Consider the following 23154-nt stretch of genomic DNA (forward strand, 5'->3'; position numbering starts at 1 on the left):
CAAAATTTCCTCCCTTTTTGAGGTTGAATAATATTTCATTGTATGTTACACCACAATTTGTTTATCCATTCATCTGTTGATGGATACTTGGGTTGCTTCCACTTTTGGCTATGGTGAATAGTGTTGCTATGAACATGGATATATAAGTGTCTGAGACATTGCTATCAATTTTTTTGAGTATTTACCTAGAGCTGGAATTGCTGGGTCATATGGTAATTCTTATTTTCAATTTTCCTTAGAGGCTGCACCATTTTAGACACCACTAACAGTGCACAAGAGTTACAATTTCTCTACTTTTCAACAGCACTTATTTTTTTTCTTTTTTTTGATATTAGTCATCGTATTGGGTATGAAGTAGTATCTCATTATAGTTTTGATTTGCATTTTCCTAAGGATTAGTGATATTAAGCGTATTTTCATGTATTTATTGGCCATTGCCATATCTTTTAAAAAATATCTATTCCTTTGCTTATTATTTAATAAGGTAATATTTGTATTCTTTTTAAGTTATGGATGTTCTTTATTAATATTAAATTATTATCTGATTATTCTGATTATTATTTCAAAGTTGCCATTGTTTTTTGCAATGAATGTCTGTGTGAATATATTTTACACTTTGTTTGAATTAGTTTTTTAGGTAAATTTCCAGGATTGGAATTTCTGGCTTAAAGAATACAGCATTTTTAAGATCTTGACTTATTTGCCAAATTGCTTCTTCAAAGAGTTGTATATATTAACTTTAGCATTATAGAAATGTAACAGTGTACCTATAATCCCAGAATTTCATTAGTGAAATTAGTTTCAAATTTTTTTCACTACCACATGTAAAAATTTTCATCATTGCCTACATTTGCATTTCTTTGATTACTAGCAAAATTATAAAGTTGAATACTGCTGCATATGTTTTTTGCCTATTTTCCCTCATTTATTCACAGTTTGATAATATATCTGCCAATTTATTAGAATTTGGATGTTTGTCTCATCACTTTGCAAATATCCTGAAATATTGTCTCTATGCATATTCTTCATTTTTGTTATGTTTTCATCATATAAAAGTATGTGTGTGTGTGCAAAAGTCTTTCTGACTTTGGAGGTATGGTACTATATTCTTCCTCTTGCTATATTTTGTATGATTCTTTTTATAAAGCAAGGGCAACCTGCACAATTTTTTTTCAAGGTACCTCACAATTGACATGCTGGAGCTGTGAAATTTACACAATCTGCTGCTCTTCTGAGTGGTCACCAAAATGTCAGCCTATGCTATTACGTGGCCAGCTGAACATATTGGCAGAGGGAAATGCATCTTTTGGAAACATAGCACCAATAAATAAAATGGCCTTCAGGGGCAATGAAAGTGTCTTGGTGTTAGCAGCAGCAATCAAGGCCATATTGAAGGCACTGTGGCCAGGAAAAGAAAGTAAAAGGTCTTGGTTTGGAGGGGAAGGGGGAGTCTGAGAAATGCTATCCCATGAATTTTACAGAAACAATAAAATTAAAGTCTCTGACCACAGAGGGCCAGAATGAGTGGTGATATTAAATCTTGAGACCTTGGCCAAATTCCAACATGGGTAATTACATTTGGCCAATTTAAAATTCCCTCTGCAGTTTCTAATGCAATCCCCTCTGTGCTTCCTGATGCCAACCTACTGCATGCTGCTGCTCTGCATTGATAAGTAACTGTTGACCTCTAGCCTGGAGGAGGCCTTAAAGCCACCAGGGAAAAATTCATTACAAATGTCATTTCTGTCTTTCACTTCTATAGAATCCCACTTCCAAACACTTAGGCTGTTGTGGAAAAGTCTAGGGATCTTTAAATGTGGCATATTTGGCACTGGTGCTCTTCCATGACCCTACAGACCACATTTGGGTAGCTGGAGGAGATAAAAAGATTTTCAGACTTTAGACAATCTGAATTGCAGTCCAACTCTTCTAATTCTTATTACCTGTGTGGCCTTAAGCAACTCTCCCTAACTCATGAACTTTCAAAAACTTTCCATGGGTTCAGAAAACAGTGCCAAACCCCTCATGACTAGTCTATACAAGTTCCTACCTTATCTCTACCTACTCCCTGGAATAGAGATTCAGTCAAGAAAACTGGATCATTTCCTGTTTTCTTTCTGTATGAGCTTGTTCTATTATGCCTCTGGTCCCTGTTGTTTCTACTGTCTAAGTGCCTACTACTTTTTTTTCTTCTAGATAAATCCTAGCCATCTCTCAACACTAAGCTCAATGTCATCTCCATAAAACCTGCCCTGATTTATCAGCTGTAAATCATCTTGTATTCCACAGTATGAATGTGTGTACACATATAGCTTTCATACTACAAATTTACCTTTTAAGTTTCTTTTGTGTTTCCTATGAAACATAATACAGCATTTTACATTTACTGTTTTAATTTCTGAATTATTTTAATCTTTATTTTAATGTGATAACCTATCTGAAAATGAAAGCAGTTTTTAAATAAGCAAAAAATATAGTTCATTTGAGATTATAAGTAGACACAAACACAATCTCTTAATTGTTCTTCCTTTCTATAGATTTCAGGTGATAGTCAATAACTACATATGTGCAAGTTTTACCAAACATATTTTAAATTTAATTATCTCTTGTGATAAACATTGTGACATTATTCTCTCTGATAAATACATTTAAATATGTGGTTTTTTATGTGATTTCTTTTGGAGTCAAATTAAGTGACAGCTTATTAACTTTTCCAAATTTATGTTTGATCTAATATATGAGCTCAGAAAGGTTGCCCTGGAAGATTAAGTGAGGACTCAGCCAGTCCAGTTGTTCATGATACCAAATTCCAGTTTTAAGAGTCACCTCTGGAGTGAGGTGATTCATCTCACACAAGACCCACAACCCACAGGTCAGAACAGGGACTGGGCATCTTTAATTATTAAATATAAAACAAACCATACAAAACCAATAAAGCATAACTTAAATACCAGGGTTGACTTGGGTGCTTTGGAAGGGCTGATGACCACTGTTTTGGGCAAGACTGCTAGGTCATGGCCACTTTAAAGGTAAGGAATCAGAAGCTCAGAAAGCAGAAGTGACTGTGTCAAGAACAGACAGAGAATGAGCCCCCAAACCTAGACTGGGATCGAGGCCACCTAGCAACAGTTAGGTGAACCATTCCAACTCTTTGCTCTCCACGTCTCCACCCCTACTCAACTTTTCGAGAGTTCTGGATCTGGCTACACTACTGCCTGACTACTTTAACTTTTATAGGCTACAATTGTAAAGATACAAAAACTCAGTTTGTTAATGATAGGTCATTTTAAAAATTAGATGCAGAAGTCTCACTGCTGCTTCTCTTTTGCTGCGTGGGATTCAGAGGCAGCCAGATTTGCCCCAGGTTGGCAGGCCTCTAGTGCTGTTGCTCAGTAAAGGTAACTTCTGACTTGAGGGAGCACACATGTTCCCCAAAGAGAAGCTATCAATCACCAACTAGCTCATTTTCCAGGCAAGTTGTGATTCAATGACTCATGAGTTCCCAGGAATAGTGTGTACATGAATAAAAGTTACAATAATTATTTTAAATCAATAGAAACAAAGATATTGACTATCACATTAAGTTAAAAGTCTGTAGTCTGAGACAAAATGATTTTCTTGATATGGATAATAGTTAAATGGTTGTGTTTACTTCGTAGTAGTTTTATATATTCATGTTATACTTCAATGAAATATTTATTTAAAATAATAATGAAAATAATAATAACATAGAACTTAGTTTGTCATTTAGAGCAGGGCAGAGAGTGGAGAGTAATTACAAGTTCTGGAGTGAAAATTTAAAACACAGTTTTCTATCTTCCTAGTTGTGTAATGTTGGGGAAGCTATATTACCTCCCCGAGCCTCAGAATTTTTCATATCTCTTAAGTAGGAAAAATAAATACTTACTTACTGGAAGTCCTGTGATGATAATATAATATTTATGAAAAGCATAGACTTAAAGAGCACCTGTCTCTCAGCAGGCATCAGTAACTCATTCATTTGTTCAAGCATTCTTTATGTCAAGCACCATTCTGGGACACAAAGGCAAATAAGTTATAGTTCTTTCTCTTTGAGTAACGTAAATAACATTTCCCCCCTTTTCTTCCAATACCTGATTCAAGTATAGTTTTCTAGCCTTTTCTCCCACCACTGCCCACAAGTTCTCCAACTAGAGTCAGAAGATGCACCTGCTTCACCTTCCCATTCCTCAGTGACATGTAAAAACACCTTCGTCTGGGCTTATGGAGTATCAGACCATCTTTCCCAAGGCACTTACCACATCATGCTGCAGTTATTTTATTTATATATCAAATCGTAGTTCAATGGAGGAATGGATGAATTTTCTTCCCTTGCCCTATTGTGTCTCCCTCCGTCTTTTTTTGTCCCCATAAATCTTCATTCCATCCCTCCTTCTGATCCCTCCTAGTGACACCCTCTCTGCTTCTTTCCTTGATCCCCTCCAAACAGAAACCATTTTCCTTCTTCAACATTCTAATATGACTTTATTTGAACATTCTTATGGACCCTAGCTTAGCCTGGGAAAATCATGCCCTTTAGAATCTGCTTAGACCTGGGGTTTGCTATGGCTTTAACATTAACTAGCTGTGTGGCCTTAGACAAATCAGCTTCTCTAACTATTGTCTCACAGCTAAAAGTAAGGAAAACTATTTCTACATTTTAAGGCTACTGTGAGGTTTAGCAATAATGCCTGTTTGAAGGGCATGCCACATGCTCAATACCAATCGCTCAATGAAGACATTACATCCACTTTGTGTTGTGTAACCTATGTAGATACGATATCTTCTTCTCTCCTCTTCTGACCTATAGCGAAGAAGCCATGTCTACCCTATCTCAGCATTTCTCATAGTGCCTGTATAGAGCAAATGTTCAACACATTTGCATAAATGAGCAAATAAAATATAAAACAAATTTGTCAATGCTGGTGGCAGAGAAAGAAACCCATACAAAGTCTCTGAAGCTCATATGACTATTTGAAAATTATTCCCTGGAGTTGAGTAATATAAGGCCTCTCTGCTAGAGGAGCATTCAGTCTTCCCATTGCACAGAAAAAAATAGGACTGAATGGCACAATCTACTCATATTGCTGTAGGAAAAAGAACATATTAGCATGATTTTAACTGGCCCTGACTGGTTGTTAGTCACCAGATGGTGACCATTTAGATCAGGTCTGCCCTAAGGAATACTGCAGTGGTTTAGTGTATGGAATAATACAGGTACTGGTATCCATATGAAGAACATGCCTTCCATTTAGATTAGATTTTGGAGGCTGGAAGCTGGTAAATGTGTTAACTATGTACAAGGCCAAGTTAGAACTATAAAAGTAAGTTTTCCCTTTTTGCATGCAAAGTTCTTATCTTTAAATTTCCTGCTGTAGTGAAGTGTCAACATTGCATAATAACCATCCTCCAAGACTTTATTAAAATCCTGACCTTTGCTTCAAAGCTTCTGTTTGGAAGGAGAAATGTGAGGAGAGAAAATTGGGTCTTTTCTAACAGTCTCCAGGAGCTTTTGGCCATAGACCAGGAAGACTCAGGCTATCTTTTAGAAATGCCTTTGCCTGTCTCCATCACTGATATGCCCCTGTGATGGCACTAGAAGAGCATCACCATGAAGACAAGCATTCCACAGGAGGAAAAGCCAGTTTAAAGGAGAAGCAACTCAGGAAATGGGATTCTGATTCTGCTACCGTAAAGATCCTGTGGGAGAAAGTACTGACCTCTGAGAACTGTAGAACTCTCCTCACATATCAACCCTACTTAAACCCCTGTACTAAGAGACTTGACCAAACTCGAGCACAGCTTCTAGCAGCATAATGTCCTGTCCCTAGGATGACCCTAGCCTCCCATTAAAATGCCTGCCTGAGAAATCTCAACTCTGCCAAGAGATTGCAATTTGTTCTAGCGATACCTGAAGACAGGCTCCTCCTGTCCTCCCTTTTTTGGAGCATTTACTTAAAAGAGGTTACTATTATGAATGTGTATCTTGTACAACTCACTAGTGTCTCTCTCAGGGACCTAAGAGCCGTTCCTTTATAGGTAACCATCAGGAAGGACAGGACTTCTGTCCCCTAGTCTCTGAGGGAGGAGAGAATCCTAAGTGCAATAACTACCAAGTAGCAGACATAGCTGGCACAGCTGGCCATTCACACTGACCAAACCCATCTATTTTTTTACTTCTCTGACTCTACTGAGCCCTTACTCTATCCCCTCCCTCATTTTCCCTTTAAAATGCTAATTACCTCTGCGTAAATAGGAATGGAGCTTAAGTCTTTTCTCTACTGTCAGTAGTAACTAAATAAAATCTGTTTTCATTGCTTTAACTAATGTCAGGCCGTGTTTATCTCTGATACCTCCATGTGGAAGCAGTGCCCATCTAGGGGGCTCACCTCCATCCCTTGCAGATAAATAGTTTTGGATGGGATCCAGGAGTTTCCCTTTCTTCTTTCTTCTTTCAGGGCTGCACTTAACCTAGTCTGCTAGGCTGGGGGATATAGGAATGAGGAAAGCCTGCCATGACACAGCCAAATATCTTCTTCCAAACTACTTGAATTTCTATGGTTAGATATATGTGTTTAGGCAAATGAGCATGTACTTCTAACAAGATATGGTTGAGTTCTTAGTAATCTACACTTTAAACATAACTTTGTTTAATCTGCTTGTTTTCTGACATTGAGCTGACTCAAACGGAGGGAAGAGGGCTTTCAATGGAAACAGAAGCAATAAAGAGGAAGAGGGAGAAATGACTTGGGAACATGTGGCACCCCAGGGGTTGTGGGGACAGGCAGCATAACTGAGTACTGCAAGGGAAACTTTGGGCAGCTAGAGAACAGCAGTGGGGGTCAGGTGGGGTGGGAAGAAGAAAGAGCTGAGAGGTATAAAAGGTGAAAACATAAAAGGGTATGGAAGGTGACATAATTACTTTTTTACTTTTTCACGTTTGTTTTTATCTTGGCTCAGTCCTGTCCCTCATCTTTCTTCTAAAAGTTCAAATTAAAATGTCTCTGCACTGTACTTTCTTTACCCTGCACCCAGCAAAAAAAAGAAAAAAAGAAAAAGAAAAAGAAAAAAGAAAGAAAAGAGCAATTTTTTTTACTTACTTCTCTTCTAATTATTCTGGCCTCCCTAAAATATAAATCAAAGGAGGAGAGCAATAAATTAGTCACTTAATATTTTTGAGTCTTGGTTTAACCATGAGACTTTTGGACAAGATTCATAATTCAAATTTTATTAAATAAGTACTACATAAGTACTACATGCCAAGTACTGTCTATTTGCTAGGGAAGCATTTTATTTTCCTTTTAGCATTTGCATTCTAGTTAGAAAGGCATTCTGCAAATAAATAAATTAAAATGTAACATAATATAGAGTATTATATTGTATGATTTGGTTGCCAAGAATTGGTTGTCAAGAAAGGCTTTACTGAGAAGGTGACAGTTGAGTAGGGACATAAATGAAGATGTGAATAAAATTAGGGAGCAAGCCACAGGGAACAGCATTCCAAGAAGTGAGAACAGTCAGTGCAAATGTCCGGGGATGGGAACATGTTAGGGTGCTTGGGCAACAGCAAGGAACAAGCAATGAGAGATTTAAAGAAGCAGCTCAGTGCCAGATCATGTAGGCCCTTTTAGTCCACAGTCAGAACTGTGGAAATTTACCTAATCATGATGAGAAATCACTGAATATTTGAGAGCAGAATATGACATAATATTTCTTGTAAAAAATAATGAATATTTATGTAATCGTTATAGATGCCAATGCCTGTTCCAAGTGTTTTACTTCTGTAAGCTCATTTAATTTTAAAATAGCACCCTGATGTATTTATTATTATTGTTTCTATAGTTTTTCAAAAGATGCAACTGTGACAAAAAGAAGTTAAGTAACTTGATCAGGTTGTGTTAACATGTTACAGAATTTGAACTTGGATCCAGGCAGTCTGGCTTCAGAGTCCTTGCCCTTAATCACTAGACTGTATTTATTCTGTTTACCATTTACAAGGGTCTCTGAAGTATGAATAGACTCTTTGGGCAAGAGTTTAAGCCGGGAGACCAGTGAGGGGAGAGATGCCAATGACTAGGACTATGGTGGTAGTCGTGGTGAAGAAGAGGATTAGTGGTTGGATTTGAGATGTGTTTTGAATGTAGAGTAAACAGGTTTGTAGATGGGTTGCAAATGAACAATGAGAGAAAGAAAGTGATAACTGCAACTTTCTGATGTCAGCAACTGGGTAAAATACGGTGCTTCTTACAAAGCTGGGGAGACTGGGGGAGGAGATGGTTTGATGAGAGGTAGAGTTTGAGAGTTTGATTTTGAGCATGTAAAGTTTGAGATACACATGAAACATCATGAAGGGATCATGAGGTAGGCAATCTGGTATACAGTTTCTGTGGTCTGGGCTGTGGATTTAAATATGCAGGTCATTATTTTGATATTTTAGCAGGCTCTATGTCTGGATAAGATTCCCTAGGAGAGAATATAAGCACTGAAAGGACTGAGGTCTAGGACATAACCTTCAGAGATCATGAAGAGGGAGAGGATTCAACAAAGGATTCTGATAAGGAGCAGCAGATGAAACAGATGGAAAACAAGAAGTCAAGTAAGAATGAGTGTGAAGGAGCAGCAGATTAACTGTCTAATGCTGCTAATAGGTCAAGTATTAATAAAATGAAGACAGAGAATTGACCACTAATTTTGGCAAAGTGAAAATCATTAGAGACCTTGACTGTGGAGTTTTAGGAACAAAGTGTGATTGGAGTTGATTCAAAGAACTAGCAAACTCCTGAGATCCCTTATAACTATGGCAAGATAATTAATGATAACCTTAAAAAAATGAGGTGGAGGGTAGTAGCAGAGAGAAGAAGACAATAATGCCTTTCCAAATACTTCAATTAGTTGAAAATATTTTATTTACCATCTCTTACAGCACTGTTAGGCACTGACACCAGTGAGTTTGCAGCTTCATTCCTTTATTCATTCATCTTTTCATTTAAGCAACAATTATTCATCGAATGCCTAGTATATGATGGATATTTAATGGATAAGGTTTTAAAACAGTTTGCTTGGCTGGGTGCAATGGCTCATGCCTATAATACTAGCACTCAGGGAAGCCAAAGTGGGAGGATCACTTGAGGCCAGGAGTTGGAGACCAGCTTGGGCAACATAGCAAAACTCTGTCTCTATAAAAAAATTTAAAAACTTAGCTGGAGCTGTGGCACACACCTGTTGTTCCAGTTACTCAGAAGACTGAGGCAGGAGGATTGCTTGAGCCCAGGAGTTTGAGGTTGCAGTGAGCTATGATCACGCCACTGCATTCCAGCCTGGTGGACAGAGCAAGACCCATTTCTAAAAAAAAAAAAAAAAAAATTTCCAATCAATAAATAAAAAACCAGTTTTTCAATTGTTATAATTATTGCTCTCCATGTCCCCGTAATTTTACTTAATGCTATTAATTATATTTAAAGAATTTTTCTTTGTATATATATTTCCATAATATGGTAATTATGACAGCAAATACTTCGTTGTGTAAATAGAAAGCATTGGTTAACTAATAATTTTCATTTCCAGTCATTTATGTTGTCTTCAAATTGCAATATACTGTGATTATTCTTCTATATGATTACACAATTATTAATTTTAATGTTATTTTCAGTAAGCTATAAGTAGCCCTTCAAAGTCCAAGACCACATCTGGTTTAGTTCTAAATTACCAGCATCTGCCTGGCTTCTATGTAGCACACGAGAATGTATAGTGACTGTTTAAGAGCATGAACACTGATTGACTTAGTTCTCATTTTACATTCTCCACTTGTGGGCCTGTAGTCTTGATCAAGTTATGTAACTTCTCTTTAACTCATTTATAAACTGGAGATAATGATAATACCCTATAAGTTGTATGAGAGTTAAATGAGTTAATATATACAATGTCTTTATGATTGTGCTTGTTACTTTGTAAACACTCTATAAGTGCTTGATAAGTGTTCTATATTAAAAAAGTTGGGGCCCACAATTTTTAATGAATGAATAATATATCAAAAAACAGTTTTAACTTTGCTTCATACAGGTAACTTTTAAAATTATTTTGAATTATTTCCTCTTTGGTTCAGTAACAATGTTGTGAGCACGAATTCTGTGCCAGGTATGCAGAGATAAATAATAATTTGGGGGGATTAATTTTCATAAGTGATATCAAGAAGTGAATAAACATGAATGTTTCTATGGCTTTGATCACGTTGTTATTTCACCTTGGGAAGTGAAACTCCGCCAGGGCGGGGGTGGTCTCTGAGTTTTGAATTGCTGTGCTGTCTTTAGCAGGATTGGCATCAGCTAGTTCCTTTCTTCCCCTCCCTCCACCCCCCCTTATCCAGGCCTTTTTCTTCTTTCACATCCTTTCCCCCCTTCTCCTTAAATGCATTCTCTGAATCTCGATTTTTTGAATAAATAAATAAGATTCAATTAGGTAACTCTAGGAGTGGATGAAAAATCAAGGAAATATGATGAGCAAGGCATGTGTGAAGAGACAAGTCAGTGTGGTAGATTGCCTTTGTTAGGGAGTTTCAGAAATGGAAAGGAGTCAGGAAGAGCCTTTCCAGTCAAGAAGAAATCACGATGGACTACCAGTAGGTAACAGCAGAAGGTGCTTGAACAAGCATTAAGCTGACTTAATGAAAGCCACTATAAAGATTCTCAGGATGATTACACCGACCACCATCTAGAATGGGAGAGGGCAGCTGAAGGCTCTTGCAAAAACCTGGAGAAATGGGAATGGATGAAAGGGAAATAATTCTTTTGAGATTATTTTCTTCTATAACCTATTACTTATTCATGCACTCGTTCACCATGCGTGTACTGAGCGCCTACTTTGTACCAGGCACTGTGCTAGGCACTGAGTGTACACCAGTGGACAAAACAGATTCATTCCTGCTGCCACGACCCCATTGCTTGTTCCCACGGTTGTCACTTCAAGACAGCAAGAGCTCCCGACTGGACTACCGCGAAGAGAATCTCTGGTTCTTCCTGTCGCGCTCTGCGCTTGGCACACGGTCGCCGCGAAAAACGTGTAGCCTGAATTGACTCGTGGCCTTGCAGCATGATTGCTAAATACACAGAGACGGGAGGAAAAAGTAGGATGGCATAGATCTCAACCGGGGGACCACGATCTTGCAATAAGCCCATGTGTGCGCCTATGTGTACAGTGAGGGGCGTGTCTCCCCCGAGCGCCTGGCAGCGCGCCCGGCCGAACTGCAGGACCGGTCCTCCCCTCTCCTTGCGCGCGCAAGCCCGCACAGCTGTGGCAGGGCGCCGAGGGGGCCGAGCGCAGCCTCGCATCCGCCCTCCGGCCGGCCGGCGCGGCTCCTCCTTGCGGCGGGCGGGACTGCCCTGGGTGCCGCCCCGCGGCCGCGGCTCCTGGAAGCCCAGAGCACTGGTGGATCGCGAGCCAAGGCGGCGGGTGGAGCCTGAGCTGCGTGGCCGCGGCCAATCGCGCCGCTCCGGGGGAGGAGCCCCAAAGGGGGGAAAAGAAAGTGCGGCGGAAAGTAAGAGGCTCATTGGGGAAGACTGCCGGGATCAGGGTCCCCAGGGCTCCGCTTGGGCCAGAGGCGTGGGAAGGAGGAGTGCCGGGTGACCCTGCGCCCGCTCCCGCTGCGCTGCGTTTGCTGAGCCCGCTCAGCTTCCCAAGAAAGGTGAGTCTCGCGCTGCCGTGAAGGTTCCGGAGGGTCACTCAGCCGCAGAATCTCAGGGTAGATGGATTCTTAGAGATCTATTCCTTCAATTCTCCTATTTTACAGACGGAGAAACTGAGGCACAGAACGGGCAGCGGCTACGATAGATAGCTAGAGCATACTGCTGGGTAGTGCTGAGGCCAGGATTCGAACCTGGCTGTCCAGAGCTCCATTTTTCCTTTGCAGGGATTTAAGTAACGCAGTTGTGGGACGGTTGCTCGTTGCTGCCCCCATTCTCCAGCCCTTTGAGGGACCTACCCTTGTTTTCCTCCTCAGCATCGTCCCCACCTCCTCAACCCTTCGCCTTGGTTTCTCCAGAGCGCTGCTGTAAACTGTGAGGATGGAAGGAGGCAGTGTGTCCCAGCATGCCCACTTGGTAGCATGTCGCTCCCAGCCCAGAGCTGTGACAGCCTGGGAAAATGCTGCCTGCAGCCTCACTCCCTCTTCCTCTGACCTGCTTTCTCAGAAAGATGCCCCTGCCTAGGGTGTCCAGCGTGTCAGAACAGTTCCTGGCGGAGTCGGAGGAGAGGTGAGGGACAGCGGGTCGCCAGTGACCCCCTGTGGTACTCACAGTTTCTCCCCAGACCCGGAGGAAGCTGAGAAGTGGTCCCGTGGGGCACAGGAAACCTCTCATTTAGGAAGAGCTGACTTCATGGAACCATACAGCCCCTTCCCACTTTTAAATACTGGGAAGGAACAAGGAAGCTGAATTAAAGAAAAAAATCGCAAACATAGAAGCGAACTTCTGCTATTTTCTTTAAGAGCCAGTCCCCAGCCTGTCTTTCTTCCACCCCCTGGTTGTGAAACTGTGAACCGGGGCGTCACGCGAAGCATTTTGCTGCTCTGCTGTGCAGATACCTGGGTTAGCTACAGGCTGAAAAAGGAGAACTTACCTGGTTTTGACTCTGCCTCTGCCATGTGTTAGCTCTGTGTACTTCGGCAAGTTATCCTACCTCTCTGATACTGTTTCTCCTCCCGCCTCCAGCCACAAAACAGAGATTATAGTGGTCACAATGAGCCCTTTGGGTGTTTGGGAAGATGAAATAGGACCATTTAAGTAACATGTGTAGCACAGTGCCTGGCCTGGCACCTGGTTGGTCCAAAACTCATGGCAACTATTGTAAATTTCGTTATATAGTAACCCTGGAGACAGTGGGTTTTCAGAAAGGTGATTTCATTCTTAGAGTGGTGTTTAAAAACACAATCTATAGATGTGGTAGTGTTTTCTTCATTGTAATTTTAATAGTTCTTTTATAGTAGGAGTTTTTTGAATATTTTCCACGTGTGACATGGATCATGGATGCTTGATTTGGAATATAAAATTGATGTTTCTCAGTGACATGAATTTCCTACCAGTTTTTAGGCAAAACCTCAGGCTTGTGACCTGCCCTGACCCGAAGCACACTTTATTGACAAAGAGGATCTAAAAATTGATGAGAGGTAAAAAGACAAGAAGAGGAAATTGGAATTGCAGCTATGTTACAGACTATTCTAAGCCTTCTATCCATGCTCTGTTAGGCCAGTCAAGCAAATTTATATTTTTTAGCTAGTATCAGAAAACAACAAAATTCTCATCCATTTCTCTTGGATTGTACAGGGACACTGCTAATTTCAGACCTTTGTAGATACAAACTTGCCTTATTCAAACACACACACAGACATACACACATACACGTACATTCTCACACTAGTCTTCTTGTATTATTGGTATTTTAAAATTAAACAGCTTCCCTCATACCCCCCTACCCTGCTCAGAACAATTGATTTTATTCTGATTAACTTCATACAATTATTTACTGCTATCTACTGGCTATGCTTTAAGTCCTTGAATTGAGAGTTCAGCATTTATAGTTTGCTGCCTCCTTCACAGTCCATAGCATTTGCATGCGGTATTGATGAGTGCTGGAGAAGGGGGGTGTGATACATCTTGATGGAAGGTAAGAGCCCGGTGATGCCTGCTTAGGTACCTCCCACACTGAGCCTTTGTAGAGGATGGGATCACTTGCTTCCATCAGCTTGTTCCGTGTGCATGCATTGTGATGAGCTGGCTGGGATACATCTGAACGTGTGCCTGAGAAACAGGGGACTTGTGGGGAAAAGGAAAATGTTCAAAATAAGGTCAGAACAAGGGGACAGAACGGAGATTAAAAGCTAATTCCTTTTGGTACCGTACTGGTTCTTTGAAGAAAGCATGCCCAGTTATACCTTTCCTCTTTATGCAAATTATTATTTGTTGTTACCAAAACTATATATATGTATAGAACTTTAACATTTCAAAAGTGCATTCCACATAGGTTATGTTCCTTGTTACTTGCAATAGCCCTGAGAGGACATAGCAGGGATACTAACAGTGGAAGAAACTCATGTCTCATGGTCAACCCTACTTGATTTCAAATTTCAGCTCTAATACTTATGGTGAAAAGAAAAATGTTCAAAATAAGGTCAAGACAAGGGGATGGAAGGGAGATTAGCTGGGTACTACTGAGCAATTTATTTCACCATTTAAAGCTTCTGTTTTATCCAATTATAAAATAGAAAAAATGCTTACCACATGGATTTGTATGAGGATTAAATTCAGTAGAATAATGTTAAGTGTATGTAGTGAGTAGGTGTTCATTAAATACCTCTTCCTAGCTCATCTCAATTTAATGGGAAAAAAACTGGAATGAGATTCAGAGAAATGAGAAGTTGCAAGGGGTCACGTGGTTAGTAAGTTTCAACCCTGAGGGTACAGTTCACGTCTTTTGACTTCTAAGTTAGGGCTTTCATACCCTGTTGCCTCTCCAATGAGCTCTTTAACAATTTACTTCAGTTATTAAGTTGACCTTATTTAGCTAATGATTTCAAGGTAAGCTTTTTGTTGAAAAGTGGATATTCCCTTGCCAAGAGAATGATCCTTGAATATGGTTCTAACAAGAGGGAGTTTAAAGCAATGATCTCTAAGGCAACCCTCCTACTCTCATGTGTTTGATGTAATATACCTTCCATTCCTAGGAGGAAGGGTACTATGAAGACATAAATTTCAGAATTATGTCATGTTTTTCTTCTTCTTCTGAGTGGTTTCTTCCCTCTGCCAGCTGCGTCCTAGTTCAAAGGCTGGTAAGATGATTGAACAAGAAGTGCTGTGAATGTTCATAGCTTTATTCAACTCTTTCTCCAATTCCATGGGTGAAGAGTGTAATAGAGGGAACAGTATGCAAAACAGCATTTGAGAAAAGACTATTGCTTGCTGGTGGTGCCAATCACTGTTCTGGAGTTTTCAGTCCTTCTTGTGGAAACTGATGGCTGTAGGCTTAAGTTGGAAGATGAATGGATCTGCTTCCAGCCCAGGCAGTAGGGCCATTTATCTATGGAGACTCCTCATGGGCCATCCAGTTTTTCTTCTTTGTAGTAAGCAGATAGGCTTGCATATGCAGTTGTGGAAGAAACATTTTGCTCCTTGCTTTTGGTGTTTGGGAGCATATGTTTGCTTTTGCCAAAAGGTAGGCAGTTAGCATCATCTTAGCTGGCACAGTTAGGAAATCAGAATGTGGCTGGAGGAAACCAGAGAAGGAAGTAGAAAAAAAAAGTTACCTCCAGCATACACACAGTTTCATTTGTTGCTCAACTTCATTAGGCTTTTGCTGGTGACACAGATGTAGGATCTGGTGAGTCACTGTTGCCTTGCCTGTGAAATATTAAAGAGAGCCACCTACTGTGCTCTTTGCCCATTTTGGAAATTGTTCCATGTGGGGGGAAAAAAAACCCACCAAAGAATAGGAAGGTTACAGAACATTTGGTATGGGATATTTTGGAAGATAAATTCAGGTTAGCTATTCATTTGCTTTTTTTTTTTTTGAAATGTAGAATGCATGGTTTACACTGAGGGGGTTGTTAGGAGACCTCCTTCTAGTCTGATTTTATTCTAACTATCTCTAGCAGCTGTGGCAGTGTGGAATTTTAGAGTCTGTCAGGTTCCTGAGGCAAATTATTCTATAGGGATGATCCTCAAGCTTTGCAGCTGGGAAACAGGGACACTGTTGCCTACTTAGAAGCTTAAGTCCCTATTTCAGCAAACTATTCATAGGAGACATTTAATAAACACTAATCCTTTCTTCTGCCAACAAGTCCTTCCATTTATCGGTCTGTTAAATTATGATCATCAAAATTTAACAGCTACCCTTATGCTCAGTGTTTTAAATGTATCGTCTCATTCAATCCTTGCAGTAACCCTGTGTATTTTTTTGAGGAAACTGAGGCTCACAGAGGTCAAGTGGCATGACCTAGATCGCATAGCACAAAGCAAGTACCAATGCTGAGACTCATCTATGCCATTCATTTTAGAGCTAGGAAGGACTTTATATTGTCCTGCCTCAGGACTAGACAGGAGAACCTTGACTAAGACCCACCCCACTCCCATCCTGCATTCTGATCCTGGTATTACCTTGCCTGTGACTGAGAAGTCTCTTTATCCTTGGACCTAGAATGTGGGAGAGCTGTACAAGATGATCTCTAAAGTTCTGCAGCTGTAATGCATTGTGTATCTTCCTTTAAGATTCCCTTCAACTCTGATTCTGTAATCACATCTCCTTGCAAAAATCAAGGCTAAAAGGGGGAAAGGGGAATAAAAAGAAAATACCTTTATTGTTTTATGCTCAAGAGATGTATTTTCTGGCCAAACAGAGAAGGGCAAGGGAAATCAACTTTCACCAGTGCATTGGTGTACTTTTGTCATTTCCTTTAAGCACAAGAATAACTCTCAGATATATATTATTGCTTGCCTTTTACAGATGAAAGAACTGAGGCTCAGAGAGACTTACAAACTTCCCCAAAATTATCCAGTTAGTAAAGACTGGAACCTGTGTGTGCCTGAGGACAAAGCTTTTTGGTCCCCTATACCGTATGTACTAGACACCACACCATACAATCTGAGGACATGTATAACTAGATTCATAAATGCCCCCTCTCTGTGTCTTCACACCACAACACCTCAGCTGCCATCTCCTTTCCTACTCTCTTCCTTTCCTTTCCAGACATGCTGCTCAAATCCTTTCTTTATTCCTCCCAGCCCATAGAGCCCCTTTTAATACTTATAACATCTATTTTCATCTTTTTTTTTTTTTTTTTTTTACTGTGGGTGAGTGATTTGTGCCTTTGTTTTTGTCCATGTCCCTGATTATCACCTAGGCAGCTGAGGACTTGGTTTATTCTGCCCTGTGCCTAGCACAGTGCCTTGTACATAAGAAGCACAAAATTGACTGGATGATGGATTCATACTATGTCAGGTAGGCCAAGAATTTGTTTTCTGGTTTTCTCATACTTTATCGTAGCATTAATTATCTCAAAGTTTGCCTCTACACACTCTTAAGGTAATTTTAATTTCTTTTAATTTTGTGGTCACAAAATCAGATAAATGATAAGGAGTCACAGACTAAGAAGATTGGACATCGCTGTCTCAATGATGGAAAAACACATTTCTATCCTAATAATAAAGGGTGTTTTGCAACAAACACAGTGAAGGATGACACTGAAATGCATGTATGTGTATATTGACAGCAAGGCCAGTGTCATAAATAAATTACACGAGAGAAAGTAGGAAGTTTCCATGGAAGTGGGCAGCTGCAATGAATGAGCTTTGATCTGAAGATTTCTAAAAGCAGTGAAGAATTTATATCAGTTCAACTATTGTTTGATATAATTGGCATCAGTTGACCATAAGGATGAATAACCTTTTGTGTCTAGTTTATATCCAGCAGACGCCTGTGGTTTCTACCTGTCTGGCACATAAGTTCTTATGATTACACAGGCTTCTTCCTCTTCCAATCAATGCTAAAGGCAACAAAAATGAGAACCAGTCATTTTATAAAATCTGATATCTGAAAATGTTCTTTTCATAGATAGCACAGTTCCTAAAGCCAGTTATGTATGTGGTTAGGTGCTATGGCAACTTGAAATTGTGGCTGTGTAACGTAGCAGGCTTTGACGTCAGACTGATCTCCCTGGGTTTGACTTTAGACAAGTTATTTGGCCTGCATTTGCCTTATTTTCATAATCTGTAAAATGGGGATAATAAACACATTTTGTCAGGACTTTGGTAGGTGTCAATCATGTGCCTTGACATTTGTTAAGAGCCTGGTGCATGGAGATTTTAACTTTTATTCTGATTAACAACAGCAATGATAATGACTCCATTGCATGCCCAAATGGCTTCTGGATTAGAAAATGGAAATAATAACAGTTTTTATTTATATAGAACTTTAAGCCCTCAAAATGCTTGTTATATACACAGATGCACAGACATGTAGTATTATTATGATCTTTTCACAGTAATTCTGAGGTAATCAGGGCAGGTGTTGCCAACATTTTACATCCTGAGTTTTAAATATTTGCTAAGGCCATGCAGCCAAATAGTGCAGCTAGGACTTGGACCTTGGTTTTCTAACTTCAAAATCTGGTTGTTTTTTTTTTTTCCTTCCCCCTCAGCCATTCAATACACCAGCTCTTGTACAGATTAGTTTATTTTCCTCCCCTAGGCCTCCTTGCTTGCACCCCTAAAATGAAGAATTTGGACAAGATTCTCTCTATGGTACAGTGTTCTGTGACTCTGTGACTGCAGAGTAATGACTTAGGAGACACCACGACAGGCTCAGAGCAGAACTCTACCCTCTCCACAGAGGCATCTGCACATCACAGCATGGAAAGCATTGCAAGTCCCAGATACCTGACAGCCTCATTGGCCTCTGTGACAATCACAGCTGAGCACTGCTCTAGGATTCAGATGCATAATGGCACCTTTATGTCCTCAAAGATGTGATTCTGTCACATCCCTCTGCCTAGCAAACCGTTCCTCTCATCACCTTCAGGATCCAGGTTTGGGTATGGGAAGAAAAAGTAGACAACTGGGTTAGGCACATGGACATTTATTGTTTGGGAAATAAAAATAGAGCCTTTTTTTTTTTTCTTTTTAAGCAGACTCTTGGCTGCACAGAAGCTTTTTAATTTAATCAAGTCCCATTTGTTAATTTTTGTTGTTGCTGTGATTGCTTTTGGAGTCTTCCTCATAAATTCTTTGCCCGGGCTGATATCTATCAGAGTTTTTCTAACATTATCTTCTAGAATTCTTATAGTTTCACATCTTAGGTGTAAGTCTATTATCCATTGTGAGTTGAGTTTTGAGAGTGGTGAGAGGTGTGGATCCTGTATCAGCCTTTTATGTGTGGCTATCCAGTTTTCCCAGCACCATCTGTTGAATAGGGATTCTTTTCCCAAGTGTATGTTTTTGTCATCTTTGTGAAAGATCAGATGGCAATGTGAGGATGGTTTTATATCTGTGTTTTCTGTTCTGATCCATACATCTATGTCTCTGTTTTTGTGCCAGTACCAGTGTAGTTTTGGTTACTCTAACCTTGTAGTATAGCTTGAAGTCTGGTAAAGTGATGCCTCCTGAATTGTTCTTTTTTTCTAAGATTGCTCTGACTATTCACAGTCTTTTTGGGTTCCATACGGAGCATAGAACTATTTTTTTCTAGATCTGCGAAAAATGATGTTGGTATTTTGGTGGGGATTACATTGAATCTGTAAATCACTTTTGGTACTACAGACATTTTAACAAGAGCAAATAGGAAACCTACAGAATGGAAGAAAATATTTGTGTGCTATATATCCAATAAAGGGCTGATAACCAGCATCTATAAAGAACTCAAACAAATCAGCAAGAAAAAAATCAAATAACCCCATAAAAAAGTGGGCAGAAGACATGAGCAGAAGCTTTTCAAAAGAAGATAGACTAATAATGAATAAACATATGAAAAAATGCTAACATCTCTATTCTTCAGGGAAATGCAAATCAAAACCACAATGAGATATCACCTAACTCCAGTAAGAATGGCTTTTATCAAAAAGTCTCAAAACAACAGAGGCTGGTGTGGATGTGCAGAGAAAGGAACACTACTAATACATTGCTGGTGGTACTGCAAACTAGTACAGCCTCTGTGGAAAGTAGTATGGAGATACCTCAAAGAACTAAAAGTTGACCTATCATTTGATCCAGCAATCCCATTACCGGAGATTTATCCAAAGGAAAAAAAAAGTCATTTTATCAAAAAGACACTTGCACTCCAGTGTTTATTGCAACACAATTCACAATCACAAAGATGTGAAGTCAACCCAAGTGCCCATGAATACATGAATGAATTAATAAAATGTGGTGTATGTATACCATGGAATACTACTTAGCCATGAAAAATGGTGAACTAATACCTTTTGTAACAGCCTGGATGGAACTAGAGACCATTCTTCTAAGTGAAGTATTGCAAGAATGGAAAAACAAATACCATATTTACCCACTATTAAATTGGAACTAATCATTCAATACTCATGGGCACATGTGGAAGTAAAACTCAACAGAAACCAAGCAGGTGGTAGGGGAGGAGGGAGCAGGCAAATTATACCTAACAGGTACAATGCACCCTATCTGGGATATGGGCACACTTCTAACTTTAACTCAAACTGTACAAAAGCAATTCATGTAACCACAATGTTTATGCCCCCATAATATTCTGAAATAAAAAGAATATTAAGATTAAATGTTAACCTCAGTATTATAATCTGTTTGCATGAGTTGATGTGTATTTAATGCCACCCTGGGGAATTATGTATGTTTGGCGGGCCCAGTGTTGAATGAAGTTTTGAGAGCCTATTGCTAATGAGTCCAAGGTGTAGGGTCTGACCTCCCCACCACACAAACACCAGCAAGCTGTGAGTCTCTCAGAGGACTGATCACTTCCTGCAGGTACATGTTCTTTACCCAAGCAGGTGGGAGGGAGGGTCTACAATTTGTGATGGATCATGGATCAACACAGATTAATCACCTGTTTTGAGAATTCTTTGAAGTCTGAGATAGGCCATTAGTATCAAAAACAGATGGAGAGAATATTGTGTGTGATTAAAGTCATGGAAGGAGTTATTGTTTCTGTGAAGCTTGTAGGCTTCCATTTCACTGTAACACGTTTTAGTCTGAATTAAACATAGAGTAACTAGGTAAAGGTACTTCTTTTTAAGTATAATTTAGCTATTCAAAAGAATGGTTTTAAGACTAATCATTGCCTAATGCAATTCTTGACTATTTATTGGAAATAAAAGTTTTGATAGCTTAAAAAAAAGCAGGCTCTGTATCACTATTAATCACTATAATCTACAAAAAATACAGTAATAAAATATTTGGCTTTCATTTGGATTTTAGCATTATGAGTGCACATTTTCTGCTTTCTTCTTTTGAACCTTCAGTGCCCTCAGAGGAAGCTTGACTCTCTTTGAAATACAGGAGTTCTTTCAGTTTATAGAAATGATGGCAACTTAAGAGTGGTAATAAACACTAAATAGTACTTTTCTAGAACATCAGACTTGAGTTTTCTGATTACAGAGTGAGACAATGGTGGGAACAGGGATTAAATGGATAGAGTAGATAGTAAAACATAGTCTGGCTTTGAAATCAGGGTTGGGTTTGAATCCTAGATACTGCTTGCTTAGCCTGTCCAGGCGTCATTTCCTCATCTGTAAAATGGTGATAAACATGTCCTGTCTATCTCTCATCTCTATCATCTATCTCTATCTATTCTCTATTTATTAGTGATGATAAAGATAAAATATATTCAGCCCCAACCATGTAATAGTGGCACCTAAAGGGCACTCAGTGAATATTCATTCCTTCCGCTGTATTCAGTACCACAGTTTACCCAAAGCTTCACCCGTTTGATGAAACTCAGATGGAGAGGGGGAGTATATTGAGTAGGTACCCCAGCTGGTCTAAGAGAGAATGTGCCCCAGTTTCACATACAGTTGGGATGGTAAAGATAGGAGATGAATGCGATATTTACTTTAATATAGCTGGAAATCTTTCATGTGGAGGAGAGATTAGACCAGTGATAAATAATGGTGCATCGATCATCCACATCGGAATCATCAGGATAACTTGTTAAAGAGGCAGATATCTTAGGGGCTCTTCACTGAAGTCTGAGGTTCACTGGATTAGAATTTTCAGCACTGAAAAGCAGTATTTTGTAAGAGTTCTGGAATCTTTTTATATAGATTCAAATTCTGCTCCATCTGTGTAATCCTGGGCAGGTTATTTAACTTCTGTGTGTAAAATGAGGATATACACAATACATAACTCATTGGGTTGTTGTGAGAGCTAAGTAATTTAATACATAGGAAGTGCCTGAAACAGTGACTGGCACAAGTGACCACACATTATTTCCCTTAGTGTTATCAGCCAGTCTTTAAAATACCTTGCAAGACCTCGTATGATTTACATTTTGTTTCCTCTCTGACCGAATGTCTTGGGTAACTACATGGCTATCTCATCCATCTGCTTAAAGTCTTTGCTCAATGTCTTCCTCGTGAGGCACTTTGATTGCTTTATGTAAAATTGCTCCTGTCCCCACCCCTGCCATTCCGTATCTCTCTTAACATACTCTGCTCTTTCTTTTTTCTGTAGCAGTTTTCACCTTATGAGCTTCCATATGCTGTTTAACTATTTTATTTAGTCTATTGTTTATTTTTAATTTCACCTCTACTAGAATCTAAAATCCACAGGACGGGGTCACTTGTTTTGCTTACTGCTGTATCCCAAGTGCCTAGAATAGTGCCTAGCAAATAGCAGATGTCCGGTCATGAGTCAATGATAAATAAATAAATGTATGGATAGATGTTAGCATGCTTATTTGTCTTCAAGATGTAAAAATGAATAGATAGAACTGGATAAGCAAGCAAATTGTATATATAATATTGGAATAAAATGTGACATATATTCATATATACACACATATATATACGTACACACACATGTGTGTGTGTATATATACATATATATATGGGTGTATGTGTGTATGTTTGGAATGTTGACTATATACTTGGAATATTTAAATAATAATTTATAGATATATATGTGTAAGTGTGTGTGTGTGTATTTATCTATATATTTAGGAATTGGCCAAAACTGCCTTGGAAAGCAGAGTTGTTGAAGTGATCTATTGTTAGGATGCTATAGTGATAATTTGAGAGAAAGACAAAAATATGTGTATATGAGTAAACAGAAAACAGACAAGTAAACAGAAGAAATACAAGTGATTTCAGGATAAGAAATGAGGGACAAGGATTAAAATAACAACAATATTGGAGGGCTATGGAAGAGAGATGGTTTTAAAAATAGTGGTCAGGGAAGGTACCTCTGAGAAGGTGACATTTAAACTAAGAAAAAAGCCTGAGAAGGAGCCAGAGAGGCCCAAGTTCATCATCGAGGTGGCATGGCCTGGAGAGAGGAAGAGAGGAGGTGGAAATGAGGTTTTGAGATAGCCCAAGTGCCCATCAATGCATGAGTGGATCAATAAAAGGTGGTATACATATACCATGGGGTATTACTCTGCCATAAAAATATTGTGAAC

The 23154-nt window shown here is 39.3% G+C and overlaps 1 protein-coding gene across 2 annotated transcripts in view; it reads left to right on the forward strand.

The window, feature by feature from the left end:
* The first annotated feature begins 11534 nt into the window (after nt 1-11534).
* The window catches only part of LOC123630388 (interleukin 1 receptor accessory protein), a 133359-nt gene continuing 121739 nt past the window's right edge, over nt 11535-23154 (forward strand). For both annotated transcript variants that reach the window (XM_045539929.1, XM_045539930.1), the window contains exon 1: nt 11535-11695. The gene's annotated coding sequence lies outside the window, so the exon portion shown is untranslated. The remainder of the gene's footprint in view (nt 11696-23154) is intronic.

Source organism: Lemur catta, chromosome 1, assembly GCF_020740605.2.
Source record: "Lemur catta isolate mLemCat1 chromosome 1, mLemCat1.pri, whole genome shotgun sequence".
Taxonomy (NCBI): Eukaryota; Metazoa; Chordata; class Mammalia; order Primates; family Lemuridae; genus Lemur; species Lemur catta.